The sequence below is a fragment of the Meleagris gallopavo genome, chromosome 17, assembly GCF_000146605.3.
Source record: "Meleagris gallopavo isolate NT-WF06-2002-E0010 breed Aviagen turkey brand Nicholas breeding stock chromosome 17, Turkey_5.1, whole genome shotgun sequence".
NCBI classification, from domain to species: Eukaryota; Metazoa; Chordata; class Aves; order Galliformes; family Phasianidae; genus Meleagris; species Meleagris gallopavo.
Genome location: NC_015027.2, coordinates 8,862,593 through 8,884,708, shown reverse-complemented (window position 1 = coordinate 8,884,708; position 22,116 = coordinate 8,862,593). Strand labels below are relative to the sequence as shown.

The 22,116-nt window shown below is 48.0% G+C and overlaps 1 long non-coding RNA gene across 1 annotated transcript; it reads right to left on the bottom strand.

Moving 5' to 3' along the window:
* Positions 1 to 8,531: 8,531 nt before the first annotated feature.
* LOC109370357 lies at positions 8,532 to 13,606 on the bottom strand. Its single transcript, XR_002120431.1, has 3 exons — positions 12,672 to 13,606; positions 11,410 to 11,540; positions 8,532 to 9,218 (listed from the first exon to the last, which is right to left on the bottom strand). It is a non-coding gene; the product is annotated as an uncharacterized LOC109370357 (long non-coding RNA).
* Between the last annotated feature and the right edge of the window lie 8,510 nt (positions 13,607 to 22,116).

Below are 22,116 nucleotides of genomic sequence, written 5' to 3'. Positions count from 1 at the left end.
GGGAGATAACCTACACCAATTCCCCCCCGTGTAAAAAATAATAATAATAGAATAGTGATTGTGGCTTGCAGCCTGACAGGGAAAGCAGCTATGTGGGCGTGGGTGGGAACATCTGGGCTGTGCAGGTTCTGCCCACATCTCTTGCTCAGCTGAAGGGTTCCAGAACTCTGTTCCTTCTCCATGCCCACCTGTGGGTCCTATCCCTTGGTCTGTGTTGCCCAGACCCAAACAAGAGTAGACCTGGCCACAGTCCCTCATTCCAACAGCGAAGCCTCCATGACTGCCAGTTTCTGGCTGCAGCTTTTCAGCTGGTTTTACGCTCACCAAACTGTGTTTTCATCTAGACTATGATTCCTCAGCTTGCTTGTGAGAATGTCATATAAGACAGTGTCAAAAATCTTATTAAAGTCAAGATATGACATTTACTGCTTCTTTTCTATCCAGAAGGCCTATTACCCTGTCGCAGATGAAAATTAGATCGGTTTGCCACGATTTGTTCTTGACAAACCCATGTTGGCTGCTACTCACCCTGTTATCTCCTTGGTGCTTATAAATAGTTTGTTTGATCATTTGTTCCAATATTTTTCTGGGAACTGAAGTTGAACTGACTTAAACTGATGATAATCCCCAGCTTCTCCTTCCCCTTTGTGGTGCTCATCAGCATCGTCCAAAGCCTCCAGAATGCTGGGATGGCCGTGAGTCCCTGGGGTGCCCATGCCTGCTGCATCCTTGTGCCAGCCTGTCTTTATAGCAGTGACTGCTGTGAAGAGGATTTGCACTTATCTCCCCCTTTCCACCCTCCTGTGATTTGCCACATCCTATGCCCAGCCCTGCTATGGGGCAGCCTGGGCTGAAGCTTTGCCCCGTACCCACTCCTGGCTGTCCCTGCCCTGTGGTTTTCCTATTTTCTGGGGGCTTGGGTCTTCCTGCACTGCTGTGTGATCCTGGGATGACTGGGCACAGTGCGTGCTGGGAGGGGAGAACAGGGCCCATTGCCTGAGGCTTCTCATTATATTTAATTAAAAACAAGGAAATGCTTCTCCATATAAAGGCTATCTTACAGTTATAACTAATGCCAGGTGGTGAAGGATTAAAGGGGCAGCATCAAAGGGTTGTCTGAGAGAAGCAAAGGCCGGGGCTGCCTCCTCCATCGTAAATCATCGGGAATCTCTTTTCTCTTGCATCTCTCCGTGCCATGATGCTGCTTTCTGAGTGCTGCTCGGGCTCCAGTTTGGAACTCTGACCCTGACAAAATCCCCCTTCATATTTTAAAGCAAGCAGAGCAGGAGAACAATGGCTAATAATGATCAATCCACCGAGATCAAAAGTTTCAGGGAAGGATCAGAGCCCCACAGCCTTCTGAAAGCTGTGCCCCACTGCTGCTGGGTGTGGGAGGCTTCTTCCCTCATAGCGCCGGGAGAACTGGCCTCAGCAATGTGCTTTGTCTCCTTTCTCAAACTGGTTTGCCACTGTCTTTGCTGGAAGTGTTGGTGTATCCTCCTGCTCCCGGTGCTGGCCTTGCTGTCTCAGGTGGGGAGCAGTGTGTGGGATGGGGCTGCTTGTGAAACCCCTGCTGCCAGGCTGCCCCTGTTCTGCCTGACCCCTGGGGGTGATGCAGCAAGCACAGCGTGAGCTGAGACACAAATAGTGTGGGTGAAATATTGCTCCTCTGGGACTGCCTTGCCTGCAGCCATCAGGATGCTACTAGTTGCAATAAAATGGAACTGCTCGTTTACTCCTCACCGCAATTACTGCCGGTGTTGGCTCCCTGGCAGAGCGTGGGTTTGCTGGGCTGAGCCCTCTCTGATGGGGAAGCTAAATGGGGGAGTGCTGCTCTCACCATGCATGCCTTGCATCAGCAGCCTCATGAACCCGGCATGGTTCTGTGAGCTCTTTTGGTGCCTACAGAGCAACCCTGAGCCCAGGTTGTGACAGGCAGGTAGAAATGTTAGCTCTGCTCCATGGGCTGGGGGATTTTACAGTTGGGTGAGGTGTAATAGCATTATTCCTTACTGTCAGCAAGTTTGTCCAGAGGATGGGTCCGTTTTTGTCACCAACCCTCAGCTCTGCCCCATTAGAATCATAGAATCACAAGGTTGGAAAGGACCTACAAGATCATCTAGTCCAACCATCCTCCCATTACCACTGCTATCACAAGCTACTAAACCATTCTGCTCTGCTGCACCCCCTTGCAGCTCCAGCTCCATCCCATGACCTAATGTTTGCACTCCAGCATAAGTGCTGGAAGAGGAAAAAACAAAAGCCAGGAGACACGGTCCAGGAGAATGCTGAGCAAGTGGGACTCCGTCACGGGAGCAGCCCACTCCGATTGCAGCATAATTCATTTCAAAATGTATAAGAAAAGTTGAGTTATTGGGACATGTGACATTTATTTAGTTACATATCTCCTGTGGGAGGTTTCCGGGGCCATTAATGTAGTGTATTTGCATGGCTAGTTTACATGCCTTTGCTTGTTATTGCTGTCTATATTCCATGCACCTCACACTCAATTTCAATTCAAAGTTTGGCAGTTGAGGTGTCATGACTAAAAAATGGAATGGCCTCCCTCAGAAATGAAATAATTTTGTTGTTCAGTTCCGAGCGATTTTGTAATTTCATGCTTGTGTATGATAATTTTATGCTGTCCTGCTCCACGTAACTCAGCTCTGCCAAACCCTGACAGGTGATAAATACAATCTTTTCCGCCCGGCATGCGACAGGCCGGCATGAGGAGAAGGGGAAAAAAAAGTGTCGATTTCACATCTGAGGTCTTAGCATAGCAGAGCGAGCGAGGCCCCATTCCTTCATAATTTCACGCCTGAATTCAGGCAGGCACATCCCCTCTGCTGGGGCTGAAGGACCCAGGGGTCAAGGAAAGTGTCCTGGAAATGGAATAATGCTGGAGAGGAGCCAAGCGGCGTTGTGTATGAAGAGAGAAAGTTATGACTTTGGCGTGTCCCCTTCCACGGGCTCCTGGACGCGGTGCGTGATTTAGAGCGCAGCCTCTCTCTAATGGAGTTCAATGGAACTGTAACCTTTTGGAGAAATTATTTTTACAAATCTGTTAAACATTTGAAAGACAGCAATTTCCAATAAAAGAATATGAGTCCTTAACATTTATCACCAGGCTACGGATTTTATAACTGTTACTTCATATTGTTCTGGTAAAAAATGTTTCTCCTCCTGAGAGCAGATGAGTCAAAAGACTATTAAGGAAATGCCAGAGGTACAAGGGGGATATAATGGGTGCCAATAAAATGAAAGCAGAAGCAAACCATTGAAATTAAATTTGAGTGGTGATGAGGATCATCATTCCAACCGCAAACCTGGAAAGTGAAATGCACCCTGTGCCCACAGCACTGCCAGGCTGGTAGGAGCCGTGGGCTGAAGCTCTCAGGAATGCTGAAAAACACCCCTCTGTGGGCAGCAGAGGTTGGGTAACTCCTTCCTGGCTACCCTGATCCAGGCATGAGTCGGGAAGGGTTTACAGTGCCCTGTTGCATCGCTGGTGTTACAATTAACTGCTGTGTGCCTGGGATAGAAAGGCTGTAAAAGCCTCTCTTGTGCCCCCGACTCCTCTGCAGGTAGATGTTTGCTGTGTAGACGGAGCTCTAGGTCTGTAGTATGCAATTATGGTGTTCTAATAAGTGTCTGCAGGCTCAGCACGCTTTGCAGTGACATTAAGAACATCCTGGTGCCTTCTGGTGAAAGCCATGTCTGCTTGGTCATTGTTGTTACTGGAGCTTTATCAGTGAAGTGATGTCTGTGTTGAGGTCTCACCTGGTGTGGATGCTTGAAGTCTGCTCCCAGGTCCACCCACGACCCTCAATTCATGCTTTTGCAGCAGAACATGTGCAATGTCAGCCAGCTTTGGTATGGGCAGGAGGAAGAGCTGATGGGGTCATCTCTAACCACGGTGCTGACTGAGCAACCCCATGGCAGGCAGGGCCAATGGGCACGGTGGCAGACTTCTCGGCACTGAACACTTGAGAGGTATTTTCCTTTTTCTTTCTCCTTCTTTCCTTTCTACTTTTTCCTTCTTCTTTATTTTTATTCTTTGTTCTTTCTCTTTTCATCCTCCCTTCCTCCTTCTGTCCATCCTCCCTTTCTTTCTGTATTCCCTTCCTTCTATTTTCCTCATCTTTTTCTCTTTCCTTTCCTCTTTCCCCTTCTTTCTTCCTACTTTCTTTTTTTTTGTTTCTTTTGTCTTCCATTGCATATCTTTTTCCTTTTTTTTATCTCTTTAGCATGTCTGCATGCTGGTGAGTGTTCAGCGGGCGGGAGCTCATACCAGGAGCTGGAGGGATGATGTGACCAGACTGAACCTGAGCAGAATTGATGAGTCGTTTAAATCTGTGATCTATTTCTTTTTCTCCTAAATATGGGAATCTCAAAGCAAAAGGCTGTTCTAAGCCATAACTAAAGTTTGGCAGATGCCACTCCTGTGTTCCTGTGGCTTGACTGGGAGGGGCCATAAGAAGTCCTGACTGTGAGGACATCTCCCATTGCAGCAGAACCCAGGGGTGGCAGGATTGTGCTCAGCCCCTTCCCTGGGCTCTGCCCAGAGCTGCAAATTAACTACATAACGTAACGCGGTCCTGTACAGAGCAGTAAATTAGAGTTGATTTTCTTTTTGCATATTTTTACACATCACGTATTTAATGTCTCTCTGAAAATATAAATAAAACATACTTAACCATTAGAAATCCTTAGGATCTGGGAAGCGCCTAAGAATTTATTTGTTTTTAGGAGAATCATACATATTGTATTAAAACTATATAAAGGGTTTAATAAAATGGCAAAAATAAAGCAAGAGCGAAGGCTCTCAATCTGCACCGAGAGGGGGGAAGTGATCTTTCTTTGATGCCTATTAAATGTTCCAGCAGATGAAACCCTATATTCTGCCAGGAAATGAGTTTGCCACAAGCCGATTGGGTGCTGTCGTGTGTGCTCGACTTTACCACTGTCATTCCTCTTCCTCGAGCAGCAATACATTACGCCGCCTCCATTTTTCATTCCTCACTGCCCGAAATGCAAATTTTCTCTCTGTTGTTTATATTAGGTTTTCAAATATATGGAAATCCAGATATCTGGAGGAAAATGTCAGGGCCAGAAATACTCGTGATCTGTCTTTTCCCCAGCCTGACACTTTTCTCCATCACTTACACGGCAGCATGTGAGGAGTACTAACGGCAGGACCGGTTGTAGGTGTGCTGCGGGAGCTGTGGCTCTGTGGGGTATTCAGTAGCAGCGGGCTGGAGCTGGAGTGATGCTGTGTGCTGTGATGCCCTGTTTGCACAAGTATTTTTCACCTCTGGAAAACTAAACGTAACCGCTCAAGGAGAAGAAGGGTAGTATTGTGCAGGAGAGGTTTTGGAGCAGGCAGCAGCTTTAGCAGAGCCATGGGTGTGCAAGCAGAGTTGGCCTTGAGCGCGTTGCTTCCAGGGCATGGTGCTGCAGGGCTGTGAGTGGCTGTGGCTGTTTGCATTGCTGTAGCATTTGTGCATCTCTCTGAGCTTGGCTGCTGGAGCACACAGGTTGGTGTGGGCTGTGGGCTACATGGGAGCACTCTGTGGTATCCTCCATGGGGAGGCAAAAGCAGAGGTGTGAGAGGAGGAGGGGCCAAGCTGCCATGGAGCACGGGCTGTGAATGACACACTGATCATGAATGTGAACTGCATCCATCGCTCCTCTATGAATAAGAGAGCTATTTTAGGCTTTGGCAGCTAGGAAGAATGATCTGAAGGCAACAAGCCATTGCTTCCCAGTGCTGAAGAAAACCTGGTGTGCATTACGGGGTGCTAGCAGCACCCGTCCTGCAGCTGTAACCACTCCTGCAGTCAGCACAGCTCCTGTCCCCTGGCTGCTCCTCCACACAAGAATGTGGAGAGCTCAATGACCAACCCGTAGCAGCAAACTCCATAGTAATAGGCTTTTATTACGTCTCTTTCATATTTCTGAATGAGTGTGTCATTCAGGATTGCGCTTCTAGTGCTCTGCCCACACGGATGGCTCACACACAAAAAGCGCGGTGAGGCTGTGCCCAGCACTACTCAGTGCCAAGCTCTTTGTGCAGGGGTGGCTCTGGACAAGTTCTGTATTCTGAGTTCTGCAGTCGAGTGCAGGCTGTGAAACTTGTCAGATGCACTTGAGTACAGTATCTGCTTTCATGAACAGGTCAACTCTTACCCTAACCTTTACCCTATACACACAGGAATGCTTTCGTCTGCTTGCATAGCTCTGCACAAACACTCCTTCAAGCACTTGCACATGGTGTAAGATGTTATACAATCTGTGTGCACACAAAAGCACCATTTTTTAACTACACTCTGCTGATGGTGGCATTCTGTGTGTTTCTTTATTCTATGTCAGAAAAGGCCTTCCCTGAATTATAAGAAGTGGTCCTGGCTATGGGATCAGTGCTTCTGACAGCAAGCCGTGCCATTCTGACCACTGAATCCTTACTCGAGATGCAGGAGTCGCAGGACTCAGCCCACTGTAATTACCATGCCCAGTTTTTTGTTTTTGTTTTTTTGTTTTTCCAGGAGAGGCTATTGGGAAATACATCTGGCTATGGAAAATGAAATCCAAGGACGTACGTGGGAATAGGGTTTTCATTCTCCATCCTCCCGGCTGGAGGTGGCTGGTTTTTCCCACGGAGGGCTGTTAATATTCTTTGCACTTGCAGAGACAGCACCGAGGCGGTCTCAGCCTTCTCTCCTATTCAGCTCCTCCTTCCAAGGCCGCACGTTTTGGCAGACTTCTTGTTCCAAGCCAGTGGACCTTGTTACATGTCGGAATGCATAATCCAAACCTCCCTTCCTTGAAGCACTGGAGCAGGAGCTGGGATGAAGTGCTCTGTACCTTCACTCCTGTAATTACCAGCTCCAGCTAAGCTGTCTGCAGGCGTGAGTTTCTCTAATTGCCCTCCTCCTGCTGCCTGCTCCACTGCCTCCCACAGGCTCTGAGGTGCCTGAGCACAGTGGCCCTCCTTTGGCTATAGAGTGCTGGGAACTCTCCAGCTGTGCCCTTCCCCTGGTACCGCCTGGTGCCTCATACCCGAAATAGGACATGATCTTTTTGGACACCTCAGAGCTAGTCCAAGGGGACAGGAGACTGATACAGAGATGAGGAGTAGCCTGGGACAGGAGGGTGCTCCTAGCTCCCATCTCTGCAGCTCTTCTCCTTTTGATAAGGACGGATCAGGCAAGCTGAGCAACTTTCCTGTAATTCTGCATCTGAGCATGTTAGCAGATAGAAATAGCTAATCTGTATCTCTCTGTTGCACTCTAGTTCTGTGCTTTGGCTTCTTTCTCTCTTTTCCGTTGGCAGCAAGTTCAAAGAATAATGATCACAGTAAGAAGAAAAGAGAATCCCTATGGCCATGTTGAGATCCTGAGCAGGAAAGCACCATGTGAGCACAAAGAACTACTGCATCACTTTTGAATCTCCTATTACCATGAGCACAGAGAGACCTGTCCACAAGGCAGCTCCTAGCGTATCTGCTTTTAGGCTGATAGCAATTTATGATAGTTTTACTTCACTAGCATGAATTAGTAAAAGAAAATAATCTGCAGATTAAAACCATTCCTTCAGCAACTTATGACTCAGAGTGAGGCAAGCAGCCAGGACTGAAAGTTAAATTATTTTCAGCTTTGCTCAACTCTTGGGCAAGGTCTGTTTCAAAGTAAACCATAATGAGACACATGAACGTCGTATGGGGACGCTTGGATGTGAGGGGCTGAGCCATAACCTGCCCACTGCATTGACTCATGAACAGTCCAGATTTCACATGTAAATAGTATTCACTTCATATAGCTAAAGTTAGCTATCTTGGTCACCAGAAACTATTTCCTGCATGCATTGCACAAGCTGTGAGGGAGGGCTTCAGGTCCCTCTCAATTCCTTGCAGCTTTCAAATCTTCACAGGCAGCTATCCATCATTAGTGAAGCCAGATGATTTCCACCATGTGACAATCACATACTTCCCCCTCTTGCCCTTGGTGGGGTCTTCAAAGGAAGGAGAAGCCCTTTGTTATGTGTGGATTCAGTTGCTTAGAGAGAGTGCTTAGCACACTTGTGAGAGTGAATCATGGTGGAGAACCTAGATGAGTTATGCTTTTTCTCTAAGTGGGAGCCGAGCTTGGGCTGACCAGAAGTAGGAAGAAGTTCAGTGTGTGCTTTTGGGTGTCTACTTGTGCTTGGCCCACCTACATCCCCACCACTGGGAACAAGATCCCAGCCTTTCTGATTGGCGAATGTGACTTTGGGCTCTGTGGCTCTGCATGTGGCTGGCTGTGCCATGTCCCTGTGTGCACGAGCAGGCTTGGAATGCGCCTCATTCCCTTCCTCCTCCTCCTCCTCACTGTGCTTGTTCCCCTCTTTTCTTGCGTTAGGCCAGACAAGGAAGGCAGAGCTCCCACCCAGCTCCTGTCGCCGTGAGAGGCGCTGCGCCTGGAGCGCGCGCAGGCGATTAAATGTGTCATGTGTGCATCATTTAAATTAACGCTGCTGAAACAACAATGCTATTTTTAATATTTAAAGAGCCTCTTTGAAGAATAGGAGAATCTGTCACCTTTCCTGGTGGGTTTGAGTCCTCTGTTCTGAGAGTTTCTCTGGGATGAAAGGTGCCGGCTGCGCGGGGAACGGCTTGGTGTGATGCGGGTGTGGGGAGGGGAGCAGCTCCCACTTGCAGTGCCTCGGGCTGCAGCCACACTGCTTTCCTGGATTGTTTCTGTGTGCATCCCGCCAGGGAGTCCCCCTGTGCCAAAAACACGGGGCTCTGGACATCTGGCCTGTGTTATCCCTTGTGGGGCATCCCCATTGGACTCTGCTCGCCTCCCTCTGTGTCTTGCACTGCAGCATGTCGTGAGGGCTGCAACCCTGCCCTGAGCCTTCTGCCCGCTCCCTCCTCCCCATGCCTGCTGTGGTCGTGTTTGTGCAGCTGTTGGTGCGTGATACCCCTGGACAGCCATAAGTCTGCAAACACAGCTGCTGCTCCCCTTTTCCCAAAGCAGGGTCAGGGGAGCCCGAAGCAGCTCCTGCCCCACATTCCCCTGCAGCAACACTGGCTGCTGACATTTGGCCCCATCGTTGCTGATTTGGTTGCTCCTCTGCCTCCCATAGATGATGTCTGCTGTGAGCAGCTCTCAGCCTCTCTCCCATTGCCTCCTGGAGCCTTTCCTCTTGGAGCTGGAGTGAAGGGGCCGCTGCCAGCACTGCTAGGGGAGAGAGCAGATATTAATGTTATAGGAGGGAAAAGTCTATTAGGATTCTGTAGCTCTGAAAAATACATAAGTCTGAAATAAGACTAATGAGACATTTACTGGTGCGGTTGGGTTGCATTAATAACCCTTCAGAGGATACAATTGCAAAAGGCTTTCACTGTAATTACTGCACTAATGATCAGCAGTGACATCATTTTAGACCAAACGTGGTGTTTGTTTTGGATGCAATTCAGGATGGGGACTCCTCCCAGCAGTGTGTTCCTCTACCACTCTGCTGACCACTGCTCCTTGGTGCTTCCCCTAGCTTGACCCCAACCCATGTTCCTCAGATGTTCAGGGTGCTTCTTGGCATGCAATAGGGTAGAGTGCGGGGCAGAGCCCATTTTGGGGCTGGTAGTGTGGCTGTGATCCCATAGCCCTGCTCTCCCTGCTGGGGACAGGACTGACAGCCTCTTGTTAAGCCTCTGACAGAGCATCAACTTTTAAGGAGCTGGGGAAAGCAGGGCTTTTAATTAAAAAAAAAAAAAAGGAGAAGAAGAAGCAGCAGCAACTCATGATTTCTGCCTCTCCTGGAAGCAGCCTTCCTGCTCCAGCATTTAAACACATCAAATTGATAGCGCTGTCAGCCGTGCCCATCGGCGACTGCTCCCGGCCCCAGCCCTCCCAATGGGGGTTGCTTTTGAAGCAGCAGCTCTGCTCTGTGGTTCTCCTTGGGGACCTTCATTCCCTCCTGCAGACCTCTGGCTGTTACCCCACGCCTCAACTGCTTCCAGACACCACCTGGCAAAGCAGGGACTGACCCCGGCTCTGGGCACCGGGTAGGTGGCACAGCTCCAGCAATGGAAGGCAAATCATGATTTCAAGGGCTTTATTGAGTTCTTCGCCATCTGATGAAGAGTTTTTATATTGTTTTTAATATGAACATTGTGTTTTCATTTTACCATTTCCATCTTTTTTTTTTTTCTTCTCTTTTCTTTTGACTTCTGAAGTAAGATAGAGTAAAAGACCCAAAGTAGCAAAACCGAAGTGCGGTGTTTTGAAAGATTATTTTGAAAGATTAAAAATTAATGCCGTGTAAGAGCAAAACAGTGTTTCAAAACCTTGAAATTCTCCATGAAATGGAAATGTTGCTTTTGGAGTGGTGCTGGCTGCAATGCACTGCAAGTCCAAGCAAGGAAGTTCCAAGGTCCTTAAAAGCCCTACTTCCATTGCAGTACCACTGGAGCCAATGCAGCCTGTCTGTGTGCTTCCTCTCCCATCCTTCTCCCATCCCTCTCCCGTCCCTCTCCCATCCCTCTCCTCTCCTCATTGCCCGCTCAGGTGCTCAGTGGCGTTGGTGGTGAGGAGCAGGGGGGCCGAGGGGGCTTTCGATTCAAGGTCTGCTCACTGCTTGAGCGATCAACATCATTTCCATACTATAATTACATTGCCCAATCCTCTCCTGATTTTACTGCTATCTTGTAAGGCGTCCCGGTTGTGAGTAATTTAAAGCTATATGAGATGTCAGGCTCTGTGAAACAATCACCCCTCAAAGAAATATGGTCTGAGATAATAATTGATAAGTCCCATTAGGCAATGGGGCCTGCTATTTCCTACTTGGCCTCTTCTGAGGCGGCCTTGTTGGTTCGCTTAATGCAGATTTTGTCACTCGGCGTCATTGAGAGCCTCACACCTGGCGTGGAGAGCCTGGGGGCTGGGGTGTGTTGGCATCCTCCTTCCTGGACCCCAGTGTTTCAGGCAGTGCTTTCATATGATGTGCTGTGAGCATTTCTTGGCACCTGCATCTGGTATGTGGGTTTTGTCTCAGCACCTTCTCCTTCTGTGCACGTATACACATGTATAAAGATAAATATACAGGTTGGATATTAGCAACAATTTATCTTCCCAAAGAGTGGTCAGGCACTGGAACAGGCTGCCCAGGGAGGTGGTGGGGTCACCATCCCCAAAGGTGTTCAAGGAAAGCAGAGATGTGGCACTGAGGGACAGGATGGTGCACGAGGTGGGGGTGGGCTGGGGGATCTTGAGGGTCTTTTCCAACCTTAACACTTCTATGACTCTGTGATTCTATTTAGGAACGAGGTTTTGGGGCATAGTGGGGTGGTGTTGATGATTGCACTTGGTGATCAGAAGTCTTTTCCAACCTTAATGGTTCTTGATTCTATGACTATGTGTACATACCCACCTCCATGCAGATACACACCCAGGGACCACCCCAGCACCTTGTGCCCAGTCCTTGTTCTGGCAATTCTGGGAATGGCTGCAGCATTTCCATCACTGTCCCCATGCCTTGCCATTGCCTCACCCAATCAGAGGCTGGAAAACAGAGTGCAGAGTGTTATCCCCATCACTGGGTTCTGTGAGTTTTAATGCTGTATCTCCAGCTTTTAATGATTGGAGAAATTACAAACTCTCTTCCTTTAAACTTTTAAATTTTTAATTATAAAAGAAAATGTAAACTTAATTTTTTTGTTGTCTGAAAAACAGGAGAGGTCTTGCCCATGACAACCGAATGAGTGATGAATTATGCAAGCAGCAAGGGAAAAGCTGGCTTTTTTTGATGTGCTATTTTATAATTGCATAAACTACCGCACTCCTGAATCGGGCAAACATTATTTTACACATTCAGTAACCTTTAAAAAATGGTGACAACTAATTTATGATGTCCTATAATAAAATAATAAAAAGCAAGCGTTACGACAAGAATTTTAAAAAGGCTACAAAACTTGAGCGTTCTCTCCAGGAAAGGTAGACAGTTCAGAATAGTTCTACTATATGGAAAAAGAGCAGTTTCTTTCTTTGCATTTCAGCATAGAGGTCACAGGCTAAAAGTTGTGCCCATGGAAGTCCCAGTAAGGAGAGGTTCCACCTTTTGGTGCAGTTTTGTCCTATGGGATGGAACAGGATCTTGCACAGCACAGCCCTGATAGGTACAACCCAGAGAATAAAAATGTATATACCATCAGCCATGGTGTGACAGTGGGGAGGCGTGTGGAGCACTTTCACTTTGCGTTAAGTTTGGCCTATTTGGGAAAAAAAATAATTTCCTAGGAGGAATTTCAGCATCTGAAACCTTTGTTCTCTCCCCCAGCACTGGTTTGTAGAGATAGGAATCTCAGTTCTACTGAACAGAACATTTGGAGAGATGTTCCAATTCATAAACACTGAAGCAATCTCACCGCGATGACACAATCTGACAGCTGTTAAAATATTATAATAAAACAGAAGGAAAAAAAAAGAGAAATATACCATAATTCATTACTATCTCTGAAGTGTTTGAGGGAGTAACGAAAGTCAAAACGGATCCTTTTTTATCTTGGATTGTTTTGTTAAAGAAGTGATTCCAATGAGGAAGCCTCCATGGGGTGTTTTGATGGAGTTGTGGAGGTGCCTCTGGAGCAGACATTTGAAGGTGGACCAAGTGCTGATTGCTGAAATACCCCCTACCTGGGCAGGCTGTGGGCATGGCTCAGCAGAGCAAGGTTGTGCTGGTATCCTAAGCGTCATTGCGTCCTGGTGATTTGGTGTCGTTGCATCCTGATGTCCTGGCATCGTTGTGTCCTGGTGCCATTGCATCCTGGAGTCCTGGTGTCACTGAATCCAAGTGTTTAGGTGTTATTGTGTCCTGGTGTCCTCGTGTCATTGCATCCTGACATCATTTCATCCTGGTGTCATTGTGACCTAGTGTGTCATTGTGACTTGATCTGTTGGTGTCATTGTGTCCTGGCATCCTGGTGTTCTGGTGTCCAGGCACCATGGTGTCCTGATGTCATTGCATCCTGTGTCGTGGTATCATTGCATCCTGGAGTCATTGAGTCCTGGTGACCAAATGTCATTGCACCCTGGCACTGTCCTCATGCCTTGCTGGGCATCCTGATGTGGAAGTGTCTAGTGCCTTGCTTGTGGTCTGGTGTCCTGGTGCCTTGCTGGTGGTGGGTTTGCTCATGCTGCCGCTGATGTGAGAGCACCAGCTGCTCATTCCCCAATTTAGGAATTCTCTTGTGATCAGACCAAGGGGCTGGATGCAGCATGGGCAGGGCAGGATGGCTGTGTCTGAAATGGCTTCTCCCGAGCGTGGGAATCGTGTTTGGCTTCTGACAATATCACCCAAATGAGGAACAAAACACCAAGGTCCCGTGTGACTTTTCCAGAGAGGCAGTGGGAGGTGAGCTGGAGGTGGCTGAGCTGTGGGGATGTGCTGATGCTGTAAGGCAGGGGTTGCTGCATCAGCTCAGCCCACCGGGAATTACACCCTCCTTGTCTGGAGATGGCTCTACAGCACGCTTTTTGTAAGTGATTGGCATTCACCCCGGCAGCATACACAAAAGGGGCCATCCTTTTGCTTGCAAAGCTCCATCAGAGAACTGTAGCTGCGAAATAAAAATGCAAATGTTTATCTCAACTCCTCTTTCAGTCTTGACTGCTGCTGAAAGCAGCTTTACAAATTCCGAATCCATTGCCTCCCTGGAGAAATCCCAGCACTGTTTTGTAAGCAAAAGTCTTTGCCACGCAGCTGCTGTGAAAATTTTGACAAGAAAGTGACTGCTTTTAAAGCACATGGGTGGCACACCTGGAATGGACTCAGTCCTGTTGGCTGAGGGTGTACAGAGGCAGCCCCCCACAGCACCATATGCCTTACATATTACCTAATTATTTAAAGGGCCTGTACTCCTTCCTCTAATTTTCATCTCAAATCATTTTTGCTGATAAATGTGTTCACCAATACTGAAAGCTGACGTGGTGGCACCAGACAAACTACCAGTATAACTATGGTCCTGCACTCTTGATTCTCCTGTTATTCATTTGGCTCTCTGCAGTGCCAGTCTGATGGGATGGCAGTTAGATAGCTGAGCTGGGTGCCCATCCTCTTGTCTCCCTTCAGCCCATGGTGTCAGATGCAATCTTCTCTTAGAGAAAGTGGTGTAAAATGCCATAATTCAAACAAATACATATTTTGCCTCTTCTCACTGCCCACCCAGCACTGGTGCCCATAACCACCCCGTACTGCCCCACCAGCCTTGAGCCCACAGCTCCAGGCTTTGCTCCCGGAGTCATTTGTATTTTGGCTGTGTTTGTTCCAGGCTGGCTGCCTTCTTTCTGAAATCATCTTTCCTACCTCTTTCTCCCTCTCTTTCGGGTTGTAAAGTTTGCTGCTATTAATTAATTTATAATTAAGTTCTATACACCAACCGCTCACTGTAAGAGAGATGATTCCAGATAATCTCGCTTTGTCAAAATATGCCTGTCTCCTTTCAGAACTGCAAGGAAAACACTGCGCAGCTCCGGGATTTGAGATGTTAAACAGATAGATGGGATGAGGCTTTGCCCTGGAGGAGCCCATGCAGAGCACCACAGAGCAGCGAGCACAGCCCAGCGTGGTGCACGGGGCTGGGTTGGAGCAACCCCCAGAACCCCCCATCCCACAGCCTGGCACAGCACTGAGCCCATGGTGCTGAATGCTTCACCCTGCAGGAAGCGCTTCAAGTCGTATTTAATACAGATGCAGAGTCTAACCTGTTTGCTATCTAATTGGCTGCAAACTAAACAAGCCATAGATATCCAATTATGTGCTTGCACACGGAGCGCCCTGTGTCCTGCTGTAGCTCAGAGGCGCAGGGAAGCATTTAGTTGCTAATAAACAGAGTGTTCGGTTTAATTGGAAAGGTTATTGCAATTGGGCAGGACCCAACAGGCAGCGAGTGTTCACAGGGCCAAAATCCCACAGAGGCAGCACCCAAAGTGTGCGGTGTGTGGAGTCCTCAAGCAGGGATGTGGGGTGTAACCAAGGGGTGAATCTTGGTGGCCCCACCGGACTGGGTGGGAGGTGGAAGGCTCCTGAGGTAGTGATAGTGACACAGGGCATGCTGCTCTTGTGTGACACGGTGATGCCATCCTCTGTGTGCATGGTGGTACTCGCTGTAGGTGCTCACCCAGCCCCAGAAATCAGAGAGAAGGGAAGTAGCACAACGAATAGCTGCATTGTTTCTTTCTGGGAGTCGCAGAAGCTATAGAAAAACAAACAAGTCTAACTAAGTGCTTTGGCAATTATACAGACAAACAAATCACTTTCCCAAATTGCTTCTTTGGGGAATTACGGCTCCTGGAAATGAAACACAAACAGATTATTAAAAAAGAGCTTCCCGTTGGGAGAGAAACAGTATTTACAAGAGAAGATGTGCCTAGCTGGACCTCTAATTGCTGTTCATTATCTCATATTGATTTAATTAGTTGCTGCACTCAGGTCTAAATTGCCTGCTGTCCTCAGCAGGGATTTAGGTGCCAGGCGCTGCCCTCCAGTGTGGGGTGTCTGGGGTGCAGGGTGTCCCTGGTGAGGTGGGATGGGGGTGGCAGGCAGGCTGGCCTCAGGGGCTCCTCCTGTGAAACTTGCAGGGGCTGCGAGGTGCTAATTAACTGAAGTAATTAGAGAGAGTGTCTTCATCACTCCGAATTACAGCGGCTGTGTGAAGCAGAGCACCAGTGCTGCTGCTCCGATAGCAAGGACGTGGCCATGTGGGGATGAAGGGTGAGCACAACCCTCCTCTCCCATGGGACATGTGGGAACACAGCACTCAGGAGCATTCTGCATCCCCTGCACAGAGCCAGAGCCCTACGGGCTGCCCCAACAGAGGGGAGCAGCCATTAGTTCTCTTTATATAATTGCAGGTGATTAATGAGGGAGCAGGCAATTGTCCTTAGAAACCCAGTAATTGCTTCTTTAAGGAAATTGCGTCCAGGCAGGAAGATGACACATTACACTCTGGCTGAAAGCTGAATTCTGGAAACTGATGCTCCTGATGCAAAATTCATATTCCTTGAATGGACGTGGCAGCTCCAGGTATGGCGTGAATTACAGGAGTCTCAGTCTGAGCTATTTCCCACCTGGGCTGGAGCTGGAGCTGAGCCCACCAGGTGCTGAGGATGCAGCGGTGGTGTGGGCAGGGAGCTGTGGGACGGGTCACTGTTCTTCACACTGAAATCCACCACACACCAACCCCAGCCTTGCGACTGGGAGCAGAACTAGGTGTGAGGAAGCTGGAGGTGCAGCAGCTGTTAAAAATGATCTTGTGTGCATCAAATCAGTATTCCATGGGCTGCTCTAGATTCAATACATCAAAGGTTGAAGGATCATACAACCCTATTAGCTGCAAACTTTAATTTCCCTTCGGGGCTGGTGTGTTACAATGGAACTACAGCAGCAATTACAACTTTTCCTTCACTGACAACTTGTTTAGATCAATAATGTCCTCAGCATCTTGAATCAAGGTGGGCTCTATCAGCCCCACAGCAGCACCCAATCCCTGTGACACAGGGACAGAGGATGTGGGTTTCGTGCTGTGATAGATGCAGTCAGCCACAGTGATTTGTTGAACTTGGCCATCCTCACCACTTGGAAATCCCCTAGGGGAGAATGGGGAATTCAAAACCCTTTCTCCTTTGGACACAGCTGGGAGGGCTCTGCCACCTCGGTGTGGGGACACAGGGGATGTAAGCCCAAGGCTGGCAGCATAGCAGTGTATGCAGAGCACTGAGCTGCTGCTTCCCTTGGTGGCACGGAGCCAGGGAGCAGCGAGGAGCAGCAATAAATCCACCCGCCGAACAAGGGCTGGCTTGGGAATTGAAAAGGAGAAAAATCAAACAGGAGCGAGTGTGGTCTCCATCCTCGAGACAGATGGCCTGGTGGAGTCATTAAAAAAAAAAAAAAAAAAAAGTGGTACAGAACTTGTGGGCGGAACGGGACGCAGTAATTATGATCCTTCGGTGAGTAAGAGCAGAGTGGCTCCCAGCTATCACCTGCTAATCCCTAAGAAGGCTGGACACCTGTCTCTAACGAGGCGAGGGCTGTGATTTAAGGCAGGAGCTTTGGATTTTTTTTTTAATGCAGCAGATGGAGCATTCCTGTTGGAAATGTTGGAACTTTGTGCTGGCGTGCTCCCAGCACCCGCGTGCCAGCAGGGGCAAGGGAGAGGTGATGGTGGCTTGATGCTCTGCAAGCTCCAGGTGATGGCTGAAAAACTGCAGGCTTGTACATAAAGTTTATAAAACAGCAGAGTGCAACATTTTGCAGAACATTAGGGGCCAGTGAAACGGCCTTGAAAGAATGAGTATGTGATGTATTGGCTCTGAGTCTATCTCCGTGGTACAGGCTGTTCCTTCCAGTAGATGTGCTAGAATGAAGGCTAGGGAAACCTCATCAGAACACAGTCAGAAGTCAAATATCTCATGTGTAAACATGTTGCAGACCTCGCCTCTCTAAAGCCCAACAGCCTTGTTTGGGAAGAAATGGAAGGCAATCTATAAAAAGAGCTGAGCTGGATGTTGCAGCCTCTGATTTTGCAGGATGTGCATGCACACATGTATGTGCACACGTACGGATAAGCACAATAAGCAATAACATCAGCTCTCTTTTTCAGAGAGAAATTGGTCTGCAGGTCCGCGGGTCATGCAACAGCGAGCTGCAAGCAGTGCATGCGTGCTGAGTGAAATGTGTTGCACAATGTGCCAGAACTTCCCTCTCCTTCCATTGCTGCTGCTAACACTTCAGCTCACTCCTATTTAACACATCTTTCAGCTGGCCCTGGAGGTGTTAACTTTCAAAATCAGTGTCATTGTGCAAGGAACTGGGAAGTGTCCGACATTGCAAGCCCGGGGCACTCGCTCTGTATGTGTGTGTGTGTGTGAGAGCATGCTGATTATGTAGCTGCTCATCTCAAGCAGGGTTTACATGGTCAGGTAGCAGAAAAATGAACAGCAATTAAATGAGTAGTGATATTACAGCTATAAGGCCAGAGCCCAGGATACCCTGCTGGTGGATGAGCTGTGCTATGGGGCTGGCTGCACTCTGCAGTGTGCACCAGCAAGGCAGTGAGCAGCACCCGGGGTCAGGGATCTTACAGAGTCATAGAGTGGCTTCATTGTGAAGGGACCTCTAAAAGCCATCTAGTCCCACTCACATGCAGTGCACAGGGACACCCACAGCTCCAGCAGTGCTCACATCCCCGTCCCCTGACACTGCGTGTCTGCAGGGATGGGGCAGCACCACCTCTCTGCCCACCCTCTTTGACACCCATTCAGGTTGGAACATCCCAAACCCAGCTCTGCCTGGTTCTGCTCCAGCAGAGCACGGAACTGCTTTGCAAAGAAGCTGTTGGCAAATCATTTCTGGGGCTCTGATTCAGTGAAGTACTTAAGCACATGATTAATTTGGTAGTCAATAGGAGCACTCACAGGTTGAAACTTGAGGGATACGCGAGGCCTAGCAGAACCAAAGCATGGCAGTGATTTACTAACATTTCTTCGTGGCCTTGTTGATGCAGAATCTGGAAGACCAGGTGTGTTTTTCATAGGAGCAGAATTTAAAAGGTTCTCTGTATCGACGTACTGCTTTCTGGCAAGGTTCCTGCTTGTAATTGTACTCTATGAGTTTTCTATGCATGTAATGGCTGCATGAGGCATGGGGATGGAGGGAGGATGGCATTGGAGGCTCTGGGCATCCACTGGGAAATTTCAGAGCGAGTGGTTTCAGAGTGGTTTCTTCCTTCTCTTCAAGCGTCCAGTGCTGGATGCAAAGTATTGGTCAGAGTGTGGCTGGTGCTCTCCTGGCAGCAGGATCCAGAATTGGAAAGGGGGAAGCCAAGTAAGTGTCAAAGTGTAACGTGTGGGGAATGCAAGTTTTTCCAATGCAGACTTTAAGCTTTTGGGCTGCTATGAATCACACTGCTCATGGCTATGCTGGGGAACATGCGAAGGAGCCTGAACCAAAGTGCATGACTCCCTTTGGGAACATACTTTGAATGGGACAAACGTGGCTCCAATGTATAGTGAAGGGTTTGGCCAGGATGCCGTGAGGTTCCCTTGAGTGAGGAGTGGCAAAAGAAGACAAATGTGGGATGCTCAGAGATGCAGAGAAAGCACTGCTGCGTGCCTGGCCCCCGGCCAGTACTGTGCCTGACTCCAAGGCCAGCGTCCAGCGTCAGTGTGTTCCCAGACAGCCTGGCACACGAGGCAGGGACATTGCTGGGGCACTGAGAGTGCTCATCAGCCTGATCTGTCAGACTGCACTTGGGCTGAAAAGTACACTCTGCCTTGAAACGCGTTGGTAGTGTTGACCTACCGTATTTGCATCCAATTACAATTACCACATCAACAGGGCTTGTATGCATCACACTGCTCATCCTTCTTATCGCGTACTCCTGCTTAATTGCTAGGCAGTGGTCTGCATGAGAACCAGAAGCTAATTTAGCTGTGCATGCATTAGACAGTGCTACAGCAATGCAATACAGGTTGCATGCAGGGCAGAGGAGTGCTCTGTGTTTACTGGGACAGCTATGTGTGGGCATACAGCCACCAGGCAGGTGCATTCCACCAACAGTGAAATGTCGAAGTTATCAACTCTGTAAAAGTTAAGGAAATAAACTTTTACTGCAGGGAATGACTCAGCTTTATACCAGCTATAAAAGCCCGCCTGATGTTTGTGAGTGGTCTGCTAATCCTGCCTCTGCCTGGACCCGTAAATCCAATAAAGGGCTGTTGGCTCCAACTGGGTCACTGCTGCTTAATTACTGAAGTCCTCAGGTGCCAGTTCTCATGAATAAACAATTGGTTCATGGATGAAACAAATCAACGTATTAAACAACCTTTATAGCTTAAAAAGTTCCAACTGTTATGCAAATAGACCTGTTAAATGAAGAATATTCCTAGGTAAAATAATTATGCAGAACAGTTTCCCCTCTGCATAAGGTGCCAAAAATTATCTCAGTGATGCCAATTATCTGCTTGTTAGCACTGACATTATCATAGTCATTACACAGAGCCGGTGCAGTTTATGTAAGATCTACACTGTGTTCCATTGTCATTTTTTTTTCTCTATTTACAACTCGGTATTATAAATGTCATTTTTCAAATGTTAAGGTATTTGGTATTTAATCTGTCATTAAGGCTGTGGGTATGTCTGTCCCTAATAGGAAGAATAGTTCTAACACCCTGCTGTGCTAATAGGAAACAAGGGAAAGAAAAAAGTGGGGTTCCCTGGGGGCAGCTGCTGGGCCCAGGGCAGGAAATTTGGAGTGATTTTGGCAGCTGCCCTTGCTCTATGGCAGCCTCCAGATGTGTTTCTGTGCATGCACCAACAAAGCCTCCAATAACCAAGTTGTTAGTCTTGAATAACTCTCTTTGGGCCACTCTACGCTGTCATTTTCTTGTCAGGATCCTTCTTCCCCATAATTCCTCCCTGCTGAGAGCCACCTTTGTTTAATGTCTCTATAATTATTGGGACATCGCACTCAGAAATCTTCAGAACATGTCAGCATCTTGTCCGAGGCATCCCATCCTCTGAAGTGTGTTCCCAAGATGTAGAGAGAAATAAATGAATTGGTTTATTTGGTTGTGTAAGGGCTTCTGAAACGTGCTGAAAAACATTGCTTCGTTATTGTGGAATTACTGATAACCGCTTCAGCAACAGGTTATGAAGAGTCCTCTAATTATGTATTATAGCCACAGTATTTCTATGAATCATTAATTAATTTTCAGCATGAAAAATTGATGTCTGGAGAAAACAAGTGGAAAAGGAGAAACGGAACACATTCATAAACAGGGAAAGGAGAGAGAGTCCAGGGAATGAGAGGACGTGCAGGAGGTGGAGAGCTGGGAGGGAGAGGAGAGAGGAAAGGGAGGAAGAGGAGGAAGACGTGCACTCTGCAGGGACCCTGCCAGGAGCGTTGAGGCTGGAGGCAGGACCTGTCAGCGGGCAGTGCCACCATGGGGACACCAAAAGAGCAGGACTAGGAATTCCCACAGCACGACTGCTTAACCCTGCGGTCATTCAAATACCTGTTGTTGTTGTTGTTGTTATTTTAAAGGTAAAATCACCGCAATTACTTGAACACAAGACGTTAAGCAGATAACTATCAAAGTGAGATAAGCTGTAACTTGGAGGCAACTCCTCTCTCGGAAGACATTTGCGTGCCACCAGAAGGAGGGCATGGGGTTCCGTCGCTGTCCCCTCCCCGTGGTGCTGGAGGAACGGCACACGCCTGCAGAGATGTCCCGTTCTGGAGCAGGAAGGGCTCAGAAACACGAAAATCCGTGAAGTTTGAAAGCCTTGAGATTATTCTGCCATTAAAGCTTTGATACAAAGGAAAATCTGATGGAAATGTCAAAATATTTGATATTTTACAGCAAAAAGAAAACAGCTCTACTAATGGAAACTCTGTTTCCTTGTACCTCAACGCCACATGTTTGATCATTGAAGGGCAAGAAAATAAATGTTGCCTTGTAGCTGCGGATATCAAATTCCAGTGTAAAACCCAAGGAAATACAAGCGGGTTGTGGAGAGCTGGATGTGGGTTTAACTCTGTGCTGGCCACGCAGCGGAGGCAATCCCAAGGATCCCAACACTGCCAGCACCCTGGGAGCAGATGGGCAGGCAGACAGATAGACAGGCAGACAGGCAGGCAGACAGATGGACACAGGATGGATACCAGCACACAGCCCCTCTCCTCCTCCTGCACACTGAGCAGGCAGCTCGCGCCCAGCCGCGGTCTGTGAGCCTTTTTATGAAACAGTATTTTATTAAATAAACAAACTGGAGCAATTCCAACAGATTTACGAACACTTCCTCTCCTCTCACTTGTTCGACCCATTGCAGATTTATGGTTCTGCGTTAACCTCATGAGCACTCATAAAGTTTACTAAGATAATGCTGGCAGGAGGGAGAAGGGATTTTTATGGGTAAGTAATAATTACAAAATGCAGAAGTACTCAGGGAATCTGTTTATTAGTTGTGTGTGCTTGGTCAACAGTTACACCGTGTGCCTTGCTGCTGCTTTATGGAGTACTTGCCCACATGCCTGCTTCTTTGATCGGTGATTATCCCTTCTCTTCCTTTTTTTTTTTT